We start from the raw sequence: 22,602 nt of genomic DNA, 5'->3' as shown, positions 1-22,602 counted from the left end.
CAGGCCAGAAGGGAGTGGGAGGATATACTTAAAGTGATGAAAGAGAAAAACCTACAACCAAGATTACTCTACCCAGCAAGGATCTCAGTCAGATTCAATGGAGAAGTCAAAAGCTTTTCAGATGAGCAAAAGCTAAGAGAATTCAGCACCCCAAAATCAGCTTTACAACGAATGCTAAAGAAACTTCTCTAAGTGGGAAACACAAGAGAAGAAAAAGACCCACAAAAACAAACCCAAAACAATTAAGAAAATGGTCATAGGAACATACATATTAATAATAACCTTGAACATAAATGGATTAAATGCCCTAACCAAAAGACACAGACTGGCTGAATGGATACAAAAACAAGGCCCATATATATGCTGTCTACAAGAGACCCACTTCAGACCTAGGGACACATACACACTGAAAGAGAAGGGATGGAAAAAGATATTCCATGAAAATGGAAATTTGACTGTTATAAGAGATAAGGAGGGACACTACATAATGATCAATGGATCATTCCAAGAAGAAGAATAACAATTATAAATGTTTATGCACCCAACATAGGAGCACCTCAATACATAAGGCAAATGTTAACAACCATGAACGGAGAAATCAACAATAACACAATAATAGTAGGGGACTTTAACACCCCCACTTACACCAATGGACAGATCATCCAAACAGAAAATAAATAAGGAAACATAAGCTTTCAATGACACAGTAGACCAGACAGATCTTATTGATATTTATAGAATTTTCCACCCAAAAGTGGCAGAATACACTTTCTTCTCAAGTGCACATGGAACATTCTCCAGGATAGATCACATCTTGGGTCACAAATCAAACCTCAGAAAAGTTAAGAGATTTGAAATCATATCAAGCATCTTTTCTGACCACAACCCTGTGAGACTGCAAATCAGTTACAGGATAAAAACTGTAAAAAAATACAAGTACATGGAGACGAAACAGTGTGCTACTAAATAACCAATAGATCACTGAAGAAATCAAAGAAGAAATAAAAAAATAAATAGAAACAAATGACAATAAAAACACAATGACCCAAAACCTATGGGATGCAGCAAAAGCAGTTCTAAGAGGGAAGTTTATAGCACTACATTCTCACCTCAAGAAACAAGAAAAATCTCAAATAAACAGTCTAACCCTACACTTAAAACAACTAGAAAAAAAAAGAACAAAGAAAACCCAAAGTGAGTAGAAGGAAAAAAATCATAAAGATCAGAGCAGAAATAAATGAAATAGAAATGAAGAAAACAATAGCAAAGACAAATAAAACTAAAAGGTGGTTCTTTGAAGAGATTAAAAAATTGATAAACCCTGAACCAGACTCATCAAGAAAAAGAGGGAGAGGATGCAAATCAATAAAATTAGAAATGATAAAAGAGAAATCACAACTGACATAACAGAAATACAAAGGATCATAAGAGACTACTACAAACAACTATATGCTAATAAAATGGACAACCACGAAAAAATGGACAAATTCTTAGAAAGGTATAACCTTCCAAGACTGAACCAGGAAGAATTAGAAATTATAAACAGACCTATCACAAGTAATGAAATTAAAACTGTAATTTAAAATCTTCCAAAAAAGGAAGTCCAGGACCAGATGGCTTCACAAGAGAATTCTATCAAACATTTAGAGAAGAGCTAACACCTATCATCCTCAAGTCTTCCAAAAAATTGCAGAGGGAGAAACACTCCCAAATTCATTCTACAAAGCCACCATCACCTTGATACCAAAACCAGAAAATGATATCACAAAGAGAAAATTATAGACCAATATCATTGAGGAATGTAGATGCAAAATTCCTGAACAAAGTACTAACAAACAGAATCCAACAGCACATTAAAAGGATCACACACCATGATCAAGTGGGATTTATCCCAGGGATGCAAGGCTTCTTCAATACACACAAATAAATCTGTGTGATACACCACATTAACAAATTAAGGAATAAAAACCATATGATCATCTCCATAGATGCAGAAAAAGCTTTTGACAAAATTCAACACCCATTTATGATAAAAAAAAACTCTCCAGAAAATGGTCACAGAGGGAACCTACCTCAACATAATAAAGGCCATATATGACAAACCAACAGCAAGCATCATACTCAATGGTGAAAAACTGAAAGCATTTCCACTGAGATCAGGAAAAAGACAAGGATGTCCACTCTCACCACTCTTATTCAGCATAGTTTTGGAAGTCCTAGCCACAGCAATCAGAAAAGAAAAAGAAATAAAAGGAATACAAACTGGAAAAGAAGAAGTAAAACTGTCACTGTTTGCCAATGACATGATACTATAAATAGAAAATCCTAAAGATACCACCAGAAAACTACTAGAACTAATCATTGACTCTGGTAAGATTGCAGGATACAAAATTAGTGGACAGAAATCTCTGGCACTTCTATACACCAACAATGAAAAATCAGAAAAAAATTAGAAAGAGAAATTAAGGAAACATTTCCATTTACCACTGCAACAAAAAGAATAAAATGCCTAGGAATAAACCTGCTGAAGAAGGTGAAAGACTCATTCTCAGAAAACTGTAAAACACTGATGAAAGAAATCAAAGTTGACATAAACAGCTGGAGAAATATACCATATCCTTGGATTGAAAGAATCAGTATTATGAAAATGACTATACTACCCAAAGCAATCTACAGATTCAATGCAATCCCTATCAAACTACCATTGGCATTCTTCACAGAATTAGAACAAAAAATTTTACAATTCGTATGGAAACACAAAAGACCCCAAATAGCCAAAATCATCTTGAGAAAGAAAAACAGAGCTGGAGGAATCAGGCTCCCCAACTTCAAACTATACCACAAAGCTACAGTAATCAAGACAGTATGGTACTGGCACAAAAACAGAAATATAGATGGTACAAGATAGAATGCCCAGAGATAAACCCATGAACATATAGGCACCTAATTTGCAACAAAGGAGGCAAGAACATACAATGGAGAAAAGACAGCCTCTTCAATAAGTGGTTCTGGGAAAACTGGACAGCAATATGTAAAAGAATGAAATTAGAATATTCCCTAACACCATACACAAAAATAAACTCCAAATGGATTAAAGACCTTAATGTGAGATCAGACACTATAACATTCTTAGAGGAAACATAGGAAAAACACTCTTTGACATAAACCAGGGCAAGATCTTTTTTGACCCTCCTCCTAGAGTAACGGAAATAAAAACAAAAATAAACAAATGGGACTTAATTAAACTTAAAAGCTTTTGCACAGCAAAGGAAACCATAAATAAGACAAAAAGAAAACCCTCAGAATGGGAGAAAATATTTGCAAATGAAACAACAGACAAAGGATTAATCTCCAAAATATACAAACAGCTCATGGAGCTCAGTATCAAAAAAACAAGCAATCCAGTTAAAAAACGGGTGGAAGACCTAAATAGACATTTCACCAAGGAAGAGATACAGATGGCCAAGAGGCACAAGAAAAGATGCTCAACATCACTAATTATTAGAGAAATGCAAATCAAAACTACAGTGAGGTATCACCTCACACCATTCAGAAGGGCCATTATCAAAAAACTAGAAACAATAAATGCTGGAAAGGGTGTGGTGAAAAGGGAGCCCCCCTGCACTGTTGGTGGGAATGTAAGTTGATACAGCCACTATGGAGAACAGTATGGAAGTTCTTTTAAAAACTAAAAATAGAACTACCATATGACCCAGCAATCCCACTACTGGGCATATACCCTGAGAAAACCATAATTCACAAAGAGACATGTGCCACAATATTCATTGCAGCACTATTTACAGTAGCCAGGACAATGGAACCACCCTGAATGTACACCAACAGATGAATGGATAAAGAAGATGTGGCACATATATACAATGGAATATTACTCAGCCATAAAAAGAAAGGAAATTGAGTTATTTGTAGTGAGGTGGATGGACATAGAGTCTGTCATACAGAGTGATGTAAGTCAGAAAGAGAAAAATTAATACCATATGCTGAGGCATATATATGGAATCTAAAAAAAAAAAAATTGTACTGATGAACTTAGTTGCAGGGAAGGAATAAAGAGGTAGACATAGAAAATGGACTTGAGGACTTGGGGGGGGGGGGCAAATCTGGGGCAAAGTGAGAGTAGCATCAACATATATACACTACCGAATGTAAAATAGGTGGCTGGTGGGAAGCAGCAGCATAGCAAAGAGAGATCGGCTCGGTGCTTTACACCAACCTAGATGGAGGGGATAGGGAGGGTGGGAGGGAGGCTCAAGAGGGAGGGGATATGGGGACATATGTATGCATGTGGTTGATTCACTTTGTTGTGCAACAGAAACTAATACAGTATTGTGAAGCAATTATACTCCAATAAAGATCTATTTTTAAAAATAGATAACTAATAAGGACCTACTGTATAGCACGGGGAACTCTACTCAATATTCTGTAATGGCCTATATGGGAAAATAACCTGAAAAAGAGTGGATATATATAAATGTATAACTGATTCACTTTGCTGTACAGCAGAAGCTAACACAACATTGTAAAGCAACTATACTCCAATAAAAAAATTTTTAATTAAAAAAAAAAAGAGAGAGGTAGGAGGCAGAGACCTTTGTAAGGATCCAGACAAGAGATGATGAGGAGTTAAACAAGTGAGATGATGGTAGGAAGGCAAACAATGGAGAATGGCCAATAAGTTTGGTGTAAATCCCTAGGGGCCAAGGATGCTGTGTTCATTGAGTCATTGTATTGTGTGCAGTTGCCAGGAGTTGAAGGTGAGTTATAGTGTCTATCTCCAGGGCTGAGGATGAGCAAAATGTGTGGATACATACCTTCCCAGCACATGGGAGTTAACACCGAATGCGTTTGGTGCTCACAGAGCAAATGTGTTTATATCTAAAAGCCTAAAAGTAAGGGAAAAAATTTAAAAAAACAAAGTGAGGTCTATAACAAAATACCGTTACATTAACCAAAAACATGTACACAATATTAAAAGGATATATATCCAGTACAACAGAGTTAGACAACTAGGCAGGTGAGGGGGATGGAAGTGAGGATCAGGGACTGAATAAGGGGAAATAAATGCAAGAGGGGCCTTGTGCTGAATGATGTAGACAGAGCTGAGAGCTGAAATGTAGGACTAACTCAACTCTGCATGAGCCCAAAAGAGAGATAAGTAATTACACACATACATGTACATGCAAACAATACAAGAGGCACACAGTGGTTCGTTGGGCATTCTGAAGGATTACATGCAAGTGAAGGTGCCACTCACACCTGAATGGCACGTCCCTCTCGCCTCCAAGCTTGGAACAGCATCTCCTCACCTCCTCCTCGCTTCAATACTCCGCACACTTGTCTTGTCCAGTGACCACATTCTACGAAAATAACCTTTGGAAATAGACTTCCCAGGGTATGAGTCTCAGAACATTTTTAAACCTCAGTTTTCTCCTTCATAAAAATATGAATAATAATATCTACTTCATATGGTGATCACAGGGCTTCCATGAGCTAACAAAAGTGAAAAGAGCCTAATGCAGGATTTGGCTCAGTAAATAAATTGTTCCTATCTGATTGTTCTGGACATGGGACTCCAAGTTTTGGCCAGTGGCCTCAGGTTGGCCAGTAATAGAAGTGAGACTAAAACTTTGTAAATGACAGCTACAGCTACAGCTTCAGCTCAGTGCTGGAAGGCTCTGTCTTTCTGGAGAAGAATGAACAGGAACAGCACTCTGGGCTAAGAGCACACCCTACTCCCCTTTTTGGTCCGTGGGAAAGCCACATCCAGGCCTGGCTGTGTGCCCACAGTCTAACAGAAAGCCAGTCAGAGAGTCTGGGCTCCCTTACACCCAACTTAGCTGTACATTTTCATCTTTTTTATGTGTTCAGGATGTTACACTAATTGTGATGGATGTTCTATTGGTGCTCACACTGAGGGGCGGATGATGAAGCCATAATGTAAGGTAATATGTCTATTAAAGATTTAAAATAACCTGCTTGCTAGATGATTCCTCATTCCGCTGGCAGATTCGAGCTCCTTGAGAAGAAGTTGGTGCTGAATTAGAGAGGGCAATAGGGAGGGAGGGAGGGAAGGGAACCAAATGATATTCTCCAACTTCTGGAGTGCTGTGAAACTGATATATCTTTTCTTCATTTAATTAAGGAGCATCTATTTTGTGAGGCTTCAGCACAGGCTCTGTATACACATGGATCAGCAATGACTTTGGAAGCTCTCAATTCAAGAGCAAAGTTAACTCGACTTAGTGAACAAAGTCATGGTACTAATGGAGTCAGGAATTAATTGTCTTTCTGTCTGATGCCCAAACCAATGTTAGAGCCCCAGGTTATGAGTATATCATTAGAAGGGGCTCCTGGAGCTGTTTGGTCCCCAAATTTCAGAGGTAGATAAAACTTAAGACTAATAGGACCAGGTGAACTCTCAGCCATGTCTATCCCTAGCAGACAGAACTTTGGTATCTTCTGCATCTGCCTTCCTGCCTGGTGGTCTCTGTTTTACTAAAGAGCAAGAGGTGCATGTCTACCCCAGTCAGAACCTTTGGGTCATGTGGCTGTGGCAGCCTAAAGGTTCACTTGGGAAAGACATCATGTCAACAGGTGACCTGGCAGGAGAGCCAGGTCTTATAGAAGATCAGTAGCTTAGATCCACCACTAATTTCAGTTCTTCCTCCTGGGCTCCAAAATCCCCAACCATCCTTAAGTCTCTTACCTACCATGGCTCATCACCCAGTAATCCCTTCATTGCTAACCAGCCTCTGCCCTTCACCACCTCCTCTTACCCATTTCTACCTCTGCTCCTTCCCTCACTCAGACACCTGCTCGAGGGCCTGCCTCTCTCCCCTATGTCTCTAATCCTGTTTGAACTTCTAGATAGACATGATGAATGGAGGAAGATAAACAATATCCCACTCTATAACCTACTGACACTAACATCAGCAACAAAATTATCACCATCAGCAACCCGAAATAAATAGGATATGACCTCATGTCATACACTTTTAAAAGTAGTTTCCAAGGAAATCAATAAAGGAAATAATTCATTGTGCTCATACTATATACCTCATCCTCCTCCATACATACCCTCAATAAAGTGATATGAGGCAAATATAGTAAGTTTGTAAAATCCCAAGAATGCAACCCCATTTGGGAAGAAGTGGAATTAAAGAGTGAGTGAGTGAGTATGCAGCCCAGAGCAAAAGTAAAGAGAGGCCCTCAGAAGAGAATCTTCACTGCAATAAAATAATCACATCTAACATATGTTGGGTATCTGTAGCATGTTGATAAGCCATTATATGCAACATTCTATTTAAGACTCATAAAAACCCTATGATGTTATTAGCTACATGGTTTACATAAGGAAATCAGGGCAAGTTAATCCTAACCATTATGCCATCTCAACAGAGGCAGAAAAAATACTTGGATGGGACTGCCCTGGTGGTCCAATGATTAAGAATCCACCTTCCAATGCAGAGGACACGGGTTTGATCCCTGGTCAGGGAACTAAGATCCCACATACCATGGAGCAACTTAGCCTACATGCGGCAATTACTGAGCCTGTATGCCACAACTACTGAGCCCACGTGCTCTGGAGCCCATACACCACAACTAGAGAGAAGCCCACACACGACAATGAAAAGCCCACATGCTGCAATGAAAGATCCCTCATGCCTCAACCAAGACCCTAAACAACCAAAAATAAATAAATAAATAATGTTTAAAAGAAAAGTACTTGGATTCACCATTTTTCAGAATTCCAGTCTAAATCAGGAGAATGATTGAAAACACAGGTATTTCCCCACAAGAGTAGGATATGCCCTTGATCATATGTGGTGTTCTCTAACATAGGGTATCCTTTTTAATCTCAGAAGAAAGACTTGGGGCTTCCATGGCAGTGCAGTGGTTGAGAATCTGCCTGCCAATACAGGGGACACGGGTTCGAGCCCTGGTCTGGGAAGATCCCACATGCCACAGAGCAACTAGGCCCGTGAGCCACAACTACTGAGCCTGCGCGTCTGGAGCCTGTGCTCCGCAACAAGAGAGGCTGCGATAGTGAGAGGCCACGATAGTGAGAGGCCCGCGCACCGCGATGAAGAGTGGCCCCCGCTTGCTGCAACTAGAAGAAGCCCTTGCACACAAATGAAGACCCCGCACAGCCAAAAAATTAATTAATTAATTAATTTAAATTAAAAAAAAAAGAAAAAGAAAGACTTGACCTCTAGTTTTCCAGCAAAACTTCACCCACTCTGGCTGAACTTTTTGACAGACTGAGCCACCAGGGTACTGAAAAGCAGTAAGAACATGATACCTCTCAAATTTGGCTCACAGTGGAAGCCAAAAATGTCTCAATAAGATGGGAAAAATGTTAAGAGGAATTTACCTAGACCTCCCCATGGCAGTCAAAGTTGCTCACACTTAGCGTGAGCAAGGGGACAAAGTGGGCATGGCATGGTGACTGTGGAAACCTATCACTCAAAGACCAATAAAGGAAGTGTGGCTACAGAGTACAGAAAAATAATTCAGGTGACAGAAAACATAACCCAAGAACAGAAGAAAATTCCCTGCAAGGGCTTCAGGCTATGGAATGACTTGATAATAACATGAATTCTATTTTTTACAAAGGTATTAAAGACAAAATGTCAAAAGAACAGAATGAGATTAAAAGAGGGATTGCAGAACTATGGCAACAGAGCACCCAAACACTATCATTACAGAACAAATAATTAGAACAGCCCAAACAGAATAGACATGGCTGAAAATTTAAAGTCTTGAAATGAAAGTCCTTCCAGAGAGAATGCAAAGGGAAGGAAAGGGAAAAATAAAATGAGTACAGATAAAGTAATAGATATCAAGGGCAGGCAGAAATGATACAACATATGGATGAAAAGTATTCCTGAAATAAAGAACCCAAAAATTGCAGACAAAAATTATTCCAAGATATTTTTAAAGCTAAATTTCCTTAAATGAAGGAAGAAAATCCAGGCTGCCTTCTGACAGCTGCCTCCAGAGCAATATGCAGTGCCAGAAAATAAAGGGATAATTCCATTTTCAACAGTGAAACCACCAACCACACCAAAAAAAGGAAAAAACATGGCACAAAATAGACCACAAAAGGACACTTATTTACAGTATGAGAGGTGAAACAAGAAGAAAGCGAGTTGCCTTGCTCAACCTCAGCTGGGAACGTGCACAGCCAGTGACTCAAAATTTTCACGGCTCAGTGCTTGCTTCAGCAGCAAATATACTAAAATTGGAATGATACAGAGAAGATTAGCATGGCCCCTGCACAATGATGATATGCAAATTCTTGAACCATTCCATATTTTTGATTGGAAGAATCAACATTGTGAAAATGGGGCTTCCCTGGTGGCACAGTGGTTGGGAGTCCGCCTGCCGATGCGGGAGATGCGGGTTCGTGCCCCGGTCCGGGAGGATCCCACGTGCCGCGGAGCGGCTGGGCCCGTGAGCCACGGCCGCTGGGCCTGCGCGTCCGGAGCCTGTGCTCCGCGACGGGAGAGGCCACGGCAGTGAGAGGCCCGCGTACCACAAAAAAAAAAAAAAAAAAAAAAAAAAAAAAACAAAACATTGTGAAAATGACTATACTACCCAAAGCAATCTACAGATTCAAAGCAATACCTATCAAACTACCATTGACATTTTTCACACAACTAGAACAAAAATTTTACAACTTTTATGGAAACACAAAATACCCCAAATAGCCAAAGCAATCTTGAGAAAGAAAAACGGAACTGGAGGAATCAGGCTCCCTGACTTCAGACTATACTACAAAGCTACAGTAATCAAGACAGTATGGTACTGGCACAAAAACAGAAATATAGATGAATGGAACAGGATAGAAAGCCCAGAGATAAACCCACGCACATATGGCCATCTTATTTTTGATAAAGGAGGGAAGAATATACAATGGAGAAAAGACAGCCTCTTCAATAAGTGGTGCTGGGAAAACTGGACAGCTACATGTAAAAGGATGAAATTAGAACACTCCCTAACACCATACACAAAAATAAACTCAAAATGGATTAAAGACCTAAATGTAAAGCCAGACACTGTAAAACCCTTAGAGGAAAATATAGGTAGAACAATCTATGAGATAAATCACAGCAAGATTCTTTTTGACCCACCTCCTAGAGAAATGGAAATAAAAACAAAGATAAACAAATGGGACCTAATTAAACTTAAAAGCTTTTGCACAGCAAAGGAAACCATAAACAAGATGAAAAGACAGCCCTCAGAATGGGAGAAAATATTTGCAAATGAAGCAACTGACAAAGGATTAATCTCCAAAATTTACAAGCAGCTCATGCAGCTCAATATCAAAAAAGCAAACAACCCAATCCAAAACTGGGTAAAAGATAGTAAAGGTGATCCAAAATCTTGGAAATACAATAGAGAAAATGCAAGAAACATTTAACAAGGGCCTAGAAGAACTAAAGAGGGAACAAGCAACAATGAACAACACAATAAATGAAATTAAAAATACTCTAGAAGGGATCAATAGCAGAATAACTGAGGTAGAAGAACGGATAAGTGACCTGGAAGATAAAATAGTGGAAATAACTACTGCAGAGCAGAATAAAGAAAAAGAATGAAAAGAATTGAGGACAGTCTCAGAGACCTCTGGGACAACATTAAATGCACCAACATTCGAATTATAGGGGTCCCAGAAGAAGAAGAGAAAAAGAAAGGGACTGAGAAAATATTTGAAGAGATTATAGTTGAAAACTTCCCTAATATGGGAAAGGAAATAGTTAATCAAGTCCAGAAGCACAGAGAGTCCTATACAGGATAAATCCAAGAAGAAACACACCAAGACACATATTAATCAAACTATCAAAAATTAAATACAAAGAAAACATATTAAAAGCAGCAAGGGAAAAACAGCAAATAACACACAAGGGAATCCCCATAAGGTTAACAGGTGATCCTTCTGCAGAAACTCTGCAGGCCAGAAGGGAGTGGTAGGACATATTTAAAGTGATGAAGAAGAAAAACCAAAAATGGGTAAAAGAACTAAATAGACATTTCTCCAAAGAAGATATACAGATTGCCAACAAACACATGAAAGGATGTTCAACATCACTAATCATTAGAGAAATGCAAATCAAAACTACAATGAGGTATTACCTCACACCAGTCAGAATGGTCATCATCAAAAAATCTACCAACAGTGAATGCTGGAGAGGGTGTAGAGAAAAAGGAACCCTCTTACACTGTTGGTGGGAGTGTAAATTGATACAGCCACTATGGAGAACAGTATGGAGGTTCCTTAAAAATCTAAAAATATAACTAACATATGACCCAGCAATCACACTACTGGGGGTATATCCTGAGAAAACCATAATTCAAAAAGAGTCATGTACCGTAATGTTCAGTGCAGCTCTATCTATAATAGCCAGGACATGGAAGCAACCTACATGTCCATCAACAGATGAATGGATAAGGAAGATGTGGCACATATATAAAATGGAATATTGCTCAGCCATAAAAAGAAACGAAATTGAGTTATTTGTAGTGAGGTGGATGGACCCAGAGTCTGTCATACAGAGTGAAGCAATTCAGAAAGAGAAAAAATGTACCGTATGCTAACACGTATATATGGAATCTAAAAAAAAAAAAAAAAAAAAAAATCGGTTCTGTAGAACCTAGGGTGCAGGACAGGAATAACGACGCAGACCAGAGGACATAGGGTGGGGGAAGGTTAAGCTGGGATGACGTGAGAGAGTGTCATGGACTTATATATACTACCAAATGTAAAATAGATAGCTAGTAGGAAGCAGCTGCATAGCACAGGGAGATCAGCTCAGCACTTTGTTACCACCTAGAGGGGTGGGATAGGGAGGGTGGGAGGGAGATGCAAGAGGGAAGGGATATGGGGATATATGTGTATGTATAGCTGATTCACTTTGTTATAAAGCAGAAACTAACACATCATTGTAAAGCAATTATACTCCAATAAAGATGTTAAAAAATATACTTTTTTCACTGCTCAGTGCATTGTCTGTGAATGACTGCAAGTGTGCAATGAACATGGATTTGGGGGTTATAAATACATTTTATCAAGTAGGTAAATTTGCAAATTCAGAACATGGATTTAGCAACATTGAAGTCACTGTGACCTTAAACAAACAAGAGTCATTTTGTGGAGCAGTTGAGGGCAAAATCTTGCTAGGCATGGGATTAAGGAAAACAGAAGTACAAGAATTGAAGATAGTGGGTAGAAACAAATATTTCTAGGAGTTTTGATATAAGGGGGGAGCAGAGAGGCAGGGAGATCGAAAGATTTTTTTAAGTTTGGAGAAATAGGTACCTTATGGTATGATGATGGTAATAACCCATTAGAGAGGGGAGTATGGATGACACAAGAGACAAAGGAGAGAATTACCAACACAATATATTTCAGTAGATGACTGGGATGAAGTTTGTTGCACAAGTGCCCTTAGAGAGAAACACAAACAGTTCTTTTTCATTAAACACTTGGGAAGGCAAGGTTTGTGGGTGTAGATGCTGATAGGTGTGTCGATGTGATGGGAGCACATGGACATTCCCTTCTGATTGCTTCAGTTTTATCAGTGAAGTGGAAGCAGTGTTGTAAAAAAATTATGTAAAACATAATATGAATGTCAGGGAGCCTTGTGGTTCAGCTTAAGGTTTGTGGCCATAAATTGACCGTAAGACTATCAGCATGTATGTTGTTTTTCACTTTAGGGTTGGCTGCATGGGTTTAGGTGCAGAAGTAACGATGAGTTTGTTTAGGGTCTTGATTCTCCTAAAAGGGCATTAATATGAGGGGGAAGACAGTTGCAAATGTATGTGAGGATGGTTATAAGAATTATAATAATGTATTTTTTTCCATAATAACTTTTGTTATGTGTTCATAGAAGTAGTAAGGTACATTGTTTACTTACACAATTACACGCAGTCAGCACTGGGTAACTCAGAGACACAAATGTCAACAAGTTTAGTTCAGAACTCATCTGCATGATACATAAAGTTTGCACTGCTGCTGTGACTCTGCAGACAAACGTTTCAAAGCTGGCCTCCCCACCAGCGGCATCAGAACCATAAGAGAAACTTAAACAACTGATTTCTGTACCTGTACCCCCAAAAATTATGATTCAGCAATTTTGAGGTAGAGCCTATGAATCTCTTATTTTTGTACTGAATACTAGACACTAGACCACTCAGGGCTGTGGGCTGGGACATCCTGCCATCCCTCCAGCCCTGCGCTTCCTAGTATATAATAATGTGTTTTAAGTTAAGTATATCGGGTAGCATCAAGAGTTTGTTGAAGTCAGAGGGAATGAGCTGGAAAAATAAAAGGTGAGGTCAGAAAGTGGGCTATATTAGAAAGAATAGGGCAGGGTATGGCCATGGGTTGAAGTGTAAAGTAGAACAGAGGATACAATCATTGGAGGAAAGGAATTCAAAGAACTAGAAGGTCAAGAATTAAAGGATTATCTATGTTTCCATATATATGTCCCACATATACATGGAAATCACCAGGCATCAGACAGAACTAGAACTGGAGAGAAGGACGGTGAGCCAGGAGCTGAACTCACTGAAAAATAAAGGGCAGAACCCTGGGATCAGAAGGTAATGAGAATCGTGGGTGGCATAGTCTGAAGACTATGAGTCAATGCCGCGTGTTTAAAAGGAAGACGGGGGACAGCAGACTGGAAGAAACAATTAAGGAGGAGCAGGAGACTCCAACTCACCTCCAAGCTCAACAGTGTAAGCGATGAGGGTGAACCAAGAGCCACCACTCCAGAGAGTTCTAGAAAAGCACTGTCCTCTGGAGGGGGCCATGTTTTAGTCCAGAAGAGAAAGCAAAGGGAGGATACAGATAAGAGGTTTAGTATACAGAGTGTTTTGCTGCTGAAGGACCAGGCGTTCATGCTGACCCAGTGCTCAGGAGTAGGGGGCGGGGTGGGAGATGGGGACCAAGAAAGTTGAAGCACAGGCCATGAGAAGTGAATTGAGGCTTCTCACAGTGACATCAGATGCAGAATGACCTTCACAGGTTGTCAGAGCTGAGACAGTCCTTTCACACCCATCAGGGCTCACATACTAAAAGATTTCTTTCCATGTTTCACATTTTCTATTTGTGCCTTACATTTTCATAAATGTTAGAGCTAGAAGATTTATTCACTTGAAAGAGGTGAGATTGTTAGGAGAACATCAAACTGTTTTTTTTTTTTAATTCTTATAGGCTAAAAATCACTTGATGATCTATTATTAAAAAATTACTTTTGTAGTGATCAGTTGACTGACACTGTTTACAGCAGTTTGATTAGGCTCTTCTGCACTTTTGCTGAAAGCAAAGAATTGGAAACTACCTAGCCTGAAAAGGAATAGGGGTGTGTGTGTGTGTGTGTGTGTGTGTGTGTGTGTGTGTGTGAATTTTTATTCATTTACTTTTTATTTCTTAATTTATGAGAATCATTCACTTTCTCAGTTTCTGGGAAGAATACCAAAAAGACTGCCAAAATTTATTAAATGACCAGTAATTGTACCCATTATTTTTTTCCCACTAACAGACCTATTGTTTAGCATGATATACTCAGGTAGAATTGGAAAAATTAAAAACGTTGCTAATTTCAATACATCTCTGACAATACAATATTTTTCTATAAACTGCTTTTATCTCATCACATCTTTAAGTTTAGATTTTGCTTACTCAGTTTAGGGGGAAATGTCTGCCTCATAACCTAATTGGAAATGGCAGCACAATCAGACTCACTTTCTGTCATAAAATGTCTGACTTCATTTTTCAATTCAAACAAATAGATTAATACACATTTCAGGAATATTATTAAAAATCACTGAGTAATACATAGTGGAATTTGAGGGTTTTTTAAAAGATAGATTACTAAAAGTAGTCAAATCAAGATTAAACTGATATAAAACTAATATAGTCTATTTTTATAATTTATGAACACAATAATAAAGCTACATGCTATTCCTCACTACTTAGTTTGAAATAATGCCGTGTAATTTGTAGCCAAAAACGTGTTATTTATGAAGCAAGAAGAATAAAACTCCTCGCAGTCCTTTGGTAAATGTGTGTGTTTGCATGCATTGAATCTGTCTTTCAGCTTTTGAAAATCATTACATAAGAATTATGTATATAACTTTAGAAATAATGCCATTAATATCGTGAGATGTGATCAAGACTTTTCCCATATAGTTCATGAAATAGAAACATATACACTGGTAACAACAAAATGGTGTGGCAGCTAGAATATCATTTTATTTTATTAATCAGAGATAGAAAATAGTAAGCATTTCCATAAGAAAAAAATAAATTGAGAAATGACTAAATGGAATAAATATTTCATGATACAATTTGATAAAATAGATTTTAACTAACTTACTGACTGACATACACTGAATTTAAGAGAAAGCAGGTGAAGCTTTTTCCACAGGTTCTATCATTTGGTAGCCCTGGAAAACATTCCCATTACATTTAATAAAATCCATGTCACTAGCCTCTACTGTTTCAGCTATTCCAAGGTGCTTTTCTTTCCAGATAATGACACTTCCCAAGGAGAGTACTGAGAATAGCTGAACGTAATTGCTTGTGATTAAATTTGTGAAAAAAGAGACATTTTTAGCATTCAATATTTCTTACCAATTTTCTCTCTGCTTTGCTCTCACCATTTTCGCCCACAACAGCAGAGCATTATTTGACAAAAGTCAGGCTTGGGAGTGGTGAGGTCATTAAACAGAACTGCCATCACTCCCATTGTCTCCACCCTCCCCAAAGGGGCTAACATACTCCATTTCTATCACCACGCTTCATCCTTATCACAAAAATGGATAAAATCAGTAAGAAGAGGAAGCTGTCCCATGAGTTTCTAGGGCTTTCATTAGTAAAGGAGGTCTGGCTTCCAGGTGGTGTTTATACCATAGAACAAGGAACCAGAGTAAAATTGGGGAAGGATGCACACCTTGGTTTTGTAAAAGAGGAAAAGGGCTTTTCTGAAAGGGGCAGTGGGTAGGGGGAACAGAGAGAACCTACCTGATACCAGAAAACTATGGAAGTTGAGGATCTAGAAATTAGTTCTCTTAAAACCATCAGTACAGTCACCCCTGGAACTAAAAGCTTAGAGTCTCTGATGTCACAAGCTTACACTGACTCTTCAGAAGATGGGCTGAAAGGTGGTTTATGCTGAAGAGAGGGATCAATGAAATGGGAGGCAATAAATAGTCTTAGGAACTCTTAAGTCTTTAGGGTGTGTCTGCAGAGGCAAAAGCTCTCTAGTTATCCCCTTGGTCTTTGGGATGTAGTGAAAGAGAAAGGAGAACAAATAAGAGAAGAAAAAAGCAGAGAAAGCTCTTGGAGGAGAAAAAGCAAAAGGATGTAATTAAAAGTTCAAAATTAACATCCCAATTCCTTCTCTTTCCTGTTCAAACACTAAGTAGTATATGCTGGAATCCGTAACAAGTGCAAAGGAGATGAAGACTGAAGACGAAGTTCATTAAATCAAGAACTCCCCAGGGAGAGGGAACTCTTTCTAGGCTCCTGAATCTGGGACTCCAGGTCTCTTGCTGCTTAAGTGGTGATGCTAACATTTAAAGCGTGGGGGGCTGGAGCTACCTTCCTCCAGTGACCCAGAGAACATATGTGCTATTTTATTTTGCTTCAACTTGACCAAGTACAGCTTGACCAGGAATGTTCACTCTTTTTAACGGTGCTATTTAATGATGATGATGATGATGATGATATAACCTTTGTTAATAAACCATAGGTATGTCAGCAATCATTGCCTAGCACCTATCATGACACCTCAGGCTTCCTTCCTGCTGTGAGGGAGACAAGGACCCCCTTCAGCAAGGTCTTTCTGAGATACCAGGTGTGTCACAGAGAGCCCTGGGCATCACCCCCAAACCTCAGGAGCTCACAGATGGCATATTTGGCCTCCCCTGTGCCAGGGCCATGCTCTATTTTCCAAAGAAGCCCAGATTACGTGGACTGGTGTGGATTTGTCTTTTTCTTTTGAAAAGAAATGGAAATAAGGTTTTCACTTGATTGTGAGGTGGGGTTCTGGGAGTGGAGAGTCAGGTGATAAAGGAGGGGCTTCATAAGCACAATCTCAGCCAAGGAGAAAGCGCCAAGACACTCCAAGCACTCACACAAAAGGACAGAAGGGGAGAAAGTTTTTCCATGGTTGTCATAATCGAGTCAAGGCAGAAGTCAGCAAGGTAAGCCATGGCGTCCATCAATTCATAAGACCATAGTTTGTACCCACTCTGTACCCAGCACTTGAGTGCTCTGAGGACCAGAAGGCTTGACCACTGCCCTCCTGTTACTTACAGCCACATCCTTGGCTCACTGTGGCCTCCAACAAGTCACATGGCCACCATATCATAGGCACATTTTCTGTTTTATTCTTATTTGTATATGTACCTATGCACAGCTGTGTATGGGACTGATCTAGATGACCAAGTTTTAGCATGACTGCATGGAGGCACATGCACATATGTGGACAGTTGTACATGTATGTATTTAAATCTATGTATGCGCATATGTTTGTGTGAAAATGTAAGTGTGTGTGTTCTTGTGCCAACGTGTGTGGGGTATATGTGTGTACTTACATAGGTGTGCACACAGGCATGCATAAATGTTTCCAAGCAGGGCTTCCCTGTTGGCGCAGTGGTTAAGAATCCACCTACCAATGCAAGGGACACGGGTTCGAGCCCTGGTCCAGGAAGATCCCACATGCCGCGGAGCAGCTAATCCTGTGTGCCACAACTACTGAGCCCACGTGCCACAACTAGAAGCCACCACAGTGAGAAGCCCACACACCGTGTAGCAAAGAAGACCCAATGCAACCAAACATAAATTAATTTTTAAAAAATGCTTCCATGCATATATCTACCTGTGTAGGCTGAATACTTCAACCCACCTGATAAAGAGGCCTTGCCCAATATGTACTTATCTATTGGGTTGGCCAAAAACTTTGTTCAGGTTTTTCATAACATCTTACGGAAAAACCCAAACAACTTTTACATGGGCTTATCAAGGTCGCTATTAGAGAGATCATTACATCTGTGTCTGAGAACAAAATAGCTCCGGTGCCATCACTGGGTAATCTGTCCCCTGCAGCCAGCACTGAGCTGATCTCCTTCCTTAATCACAACAAAACAAACCTCTCCATCCTTCACCAGACAATGTCCAAGGGAAACAGGGGCCCTTGGCTCTCAAACTCACTGTGCACCTATCTCCCCCCTCACAAGAGTTCTTCCTCTCTCACATCATCTAATTAGCCTCACAAGGGAAACTGAGGCTTCTCTCTTCTACACATCATTTCTCTCTCCATTGTGCTCATCTCTTCTTTGTTATCTCCCACAGAAGCTGCCACTTACAGACCACACCTACATGGGCAGGTGTGGGGCTGCCGTATCATTGAGCTAGACATGCATGTACCATCAACAGGCCAGACCTTGTCATGGACACCCTCTCAGTGAGGATAATTGATTTGAAGAAAGGAGGAAAAAAATCTGACATCATCATCTGAAGCAAGTTGGGTAAGTGAAAATAGGTGTGACCTGGTTGACACTGCAAGGCTTCATTGGAGCCAGTGTTGGGGCATCACCATCCTATTGTCACTGTTGTGGCTGTTTTTGTATTACCTGTGGGAGGAAATGCAAAGGCCCCTGGCCTTTTGAGTGGTCATTAAGAGGAAGGTAAACAAGGGCCCAAAGTCGTATAAAGTTAGAAATGTGTAAAAGGGAGTCTTGAGGTTGAGGGAGGAGGAGGGGAGGGCAGAGATGAGGGAAAGAGGAATAACAGTTTTGTTAGCTCACAGACAAACTGAGCTTGGTTAAAACCAACCCTAAAGAGATGAAACTGTTGTTTCCATACAACATAGGGTTGTATAGAAAGTTTTATTTGCAAAATCCCTCTGGTGCTAGGCGGAGTCCCTGTCTTGACAGTCCTTCCCCATCTGCTGCTGAAAGGGCCACTGGGCTGCTGGGAGAAGGGAGAGGAAGGCACGTAGCTGGCTGTCACTGGCACTTCCTCTTGGCCTGCAGTTCTGAGATTTAATGTGCCCAGCCATCCCTAGGGCTCCTGTTAAAATGCAAATTCCTGGCCCACCTCCAGCAACTGACTCAGTAGGTCTCAGAAGGCTTTAAGAGTTGCCCAAGGTTTTTTGGTAGATTTTTTGATGATCATTCTGACTAGTGTGAGGTGATACCTTATTGTAGTTTTGATTTGCATTTCTCTAATAATTAGTGGTGTTAAGCATTTTTTTTACGTGATTTTTGGCCATCTGTGTCTTCTTTGGAGAAATGTCTGTTTAGATCTTCTTCCCATTTTCTGATTGGGTTGTTTGTTTTTTTGATATTGAGCTGCATGAGCTGCTTGCATATTTTAGAGAGTAATCCCTTGTCAGTTGCTTCATTTGCAAATATTTTCTCCCATTCTCAGGGTTGTCTTTTTGTTTTGTTTATGGTTTCCTTTGCTGTGCAAAAGCTTTAAGTTTAATTAGCTCCCACTTTTTTATTTTTGTTTTTAATTTCCATTACTCTAGGAGGTGGGTCAAAAAGGATCTTTCTGTGGTTTATGTCAAAGAGTGTTTTGCCTATGTTTTCCTCTAAGAGTTTTATAGTATCCATCCTCACATTTAGCTCTTTAATCCATTTTGAGTTTATTTCTGTGTATGGTGTTAGGGAGTGTTCTAATTTCATTCTTTTACATATAGCTGTCCAGTTTTCCCAGCACCACTTATCGAAGAGACTATCTTTTCTCCATTGTATATCCTTGCCTCCTTTGTCATAGATTAGGTGACCATAGGTGTGTGAGTTTATCTCTGGAGTTTCTATCCTATTCCATTGACCTATAAGTCTGTTTTTGTGCCAGTACTATACTGCCTTCATTACTGTAACTTTGTAGTATAGTCTGAAATCAGGAAGTGTGATACCTCCAGCTGTTTTTCTTTCTCAAGATTGCTTTAGCTATTCAAGGTCATTTGTGTTTCCATATGAATTGTAAAATTTTTTGTTCTAATTCTTTGAAAAATGCCATTGGTAATTTGATAGGGGTTGCATTGAAGCTACAGATTGCTTTAGATAGTATAGTCATTTTCACAATATTGCTTCTTCCAATCCAAGAATACAGCATATCTCTCCTCTGTTTGTGTTGTCTTTGATTTCTTTCATCAGTACCTTATAGTTTTCTGAGTACAGGTCTTTTGCCTCCTTAAGTAGGTTTATTCCTAGGGTTTTGGGGTTTTTTTCTCATGTGAAGGTAAATGGTATTGTTTCCATAATTTCTCTTTCTGATCCTTCGTTTTCAGTGTATAGGAATCCAACAGATTTCTGTGTATTAATTTTGTATCTTGCAACTTCACCAAATTCATGGATGATCTCTAGTAGTATTCTGGTAGCATCTTTAGGATTTTCTATGTATAGTATCATGTCATCTGCAAACAGTGACAGTTTTACTTCTTCTTTCCGATTTGGATTCCTTTTATTTCTTTTTCTTCTCTGATTGTCATGGCTAGGACTTCCAAAACTATGTTGAATAAAAGGGGCAAGAGTGGACATCCTCGTTTTGTTCCCAAACTTAGAGGAAATGCTTTCTGTTTTTCACCATTGAGAATGATGTTTGCTGTGGGTTTGTCGTATATGGCCTTTATTATGTTGAGGTAGGTTCCCTCTATGCCTGCTTTCTGGAGAGTTTTTATCATAAATGAGTGTTAAAACCTACAAACAATAAATGCTGGAGAGGGTGTGGAGAAAAGGGAACGTTCCTACACTGTTGGTGGGAATGTAAATTGGTACAGCCGCTATGGAGAACAGTATGGAGGTTCCTTAAAAAAACTGAAAATAGAACTACCATATGACTCAGCAATTCCACTCCTGGGCATATACCCAGAGTAAACCATAATTTGAAAAGATACATGCACCCCAATGTTCATTGCAGCACTATTTATGATAGCCAGGACATGGAAGCAACCTATGTCCATCATCAGAGGAATGGATAAAGAAGATGTGGGACATATATACAATGGAATATTACTCAGCCATAACAAAGAGCAAAATAATGGCATATGCAGCAACATGGATGGGCCTAGTGTTTGTCATACTAAGTGAAGTAACTCAGAGAAAGACAAATATCATATGATATTGCTTATATGTGGAATCTAGAAAAAAAAGGTACAAATGAACTTACTTACAAAACATAAATAGAATCACAGATTAGAAAACAAACTTACGGTTACCAGGGGGTAATGGGGGAAGGGATAAACTGGGACATTGGGATTGACATATACACACTACTATATATAAAATAGATAACTAATAAAAACCTACTGTATGGCACAGGGAACTCGACTGAATACTCTGTAATGACCAATATGGGAAGAATCTAAAAAAGAGTGGATATTTGTATATGTATAACTGATTCACTTTGCTGTATAACTGAAACTAACACAACATTGTGAATCAACTATACTCCAATAAAAGTTAAAAAAAAAAAAAGAGTGTCACCCAAGGGATTTGGATGCTGGTGGTTCAGGGATCACTCTTGGAGAAATTCTGCCTTCCAGCACAGAAGAAGGCATTCAGTCATAGTGTCCTTGATAAGGTAACAGAGAGTTGGGTCTGGGCCTTAAGTGAACAGAGAGGTTGAAGACCAGGGGCTGTACATACAAGAGCAGGATGAAGAGTCTGTTCTGAACTGGAATTCTAAGGCAGGAGAAGCTATAGAGCTAGAAAAGTCTCCTCAGTCTTCAGAAGAGGTGATTACCAGCCTGTTCTGTGATATCAGGTCAGTTATCTCCCCACTCTAAGCCTCAGTTTTACTCATCTATAAAATGAGAGTGTCAGTTATGATTCTTTGGGATTCTATTGTCATGAAATCGTTTCCCCTTTTGCATTTTCTTTTTTCCTTGTTCAATTACCTCTTTGCTTCCCCTGTTTGGGCTCCTAAGACTGGAAGAAAATTGAGAAAAACAAACCTTGTAACTCATTTCTTCCACTAAAGAGTTCCTCTTCCCCCACTGTGTGGTCTCAGGGAAAACAGATGTGAACAGCTTTGTGGGTGGTCTTAAACCCTCAACCTGGGCGCTGCTCTCAAGGAGCTAAAAGGCTGATATAAGCAAATAAAGGATATAAGCCAATAAAAAGGATATAAGCAAATTGTAAGGATATGAGCAAATAAAGAAAGACCAAGCTTCATTTGTAACTTCTTTTCTACTCTAAGCCTCAACAACCCCAGTACCATGTACAAAACTTGTGGGAAACCAGAAGGATGACAAGGGACCGATTCAACTACCATGTTACCTGAACTTCCACTGTTGGAGATATAATCTTTTCAACTATGCCTTGTGTTTCTTATTTCAGTGCCAAATGGCCAACCTAAGGTGGGTAGGTCATTTTTAACCACTGACACCTTCAAATGGAGAAGTTTACATTTCATATTTCTTCATTTACAATCTCTTTGTATAAGCTTATGTACAAGAGAGAAAGAGAGAGAAGAATATGTGAAAAAAAAATAAGTGTAGCAGATTTAAAAAGAAGCAAGGCTGCTGTTATATAAATAAAAACGATGCAGTCATG

General features: G+C 39.3%; 1 non-coding gene across 1 annotated transcript; it reads left to right on the top strand.

Moving 5' to 3' along the window:
* The first annotated feature begins 9,236 nt into the window (after positions 1–9,236).
* Positions 9,237–9,339, top strand: LOC112410670 (U6 spliceosomal RNA). Its single transcript, XR_003005469.1, has one exon. It is a non-coding gene; the product is annotated as a U6 spliceosomal RNA (small nuclear RNA).
* The last annotated feature ends 13,263 nt before the right edge of the window (positions 9,340–22,602 follow it).

This window comes from Neophocaena asiaeorientalis, unplaced genomic scaffold (assembly GCF_003031525.2).
Source record: "Neophocaena asiaeorientalis asiaeorientalis breed wild unplaced genomic scaffold, Neophocaena_asiaeorientalis_V1.1 scaffold377, whole genome shotgun sequence".
NCBI classification, from domain to species: Eukaryota; Metazoa; Chordata; class Mammalia; order Artiodactyla; family Phocoenidae; genus Neophocaena; species Neophocaena asiaeorientalis.
Note: the sequence above shows the minus strand (reverse complement) of the source record. Positions and strands in the feature narration are given on the sequence as shown.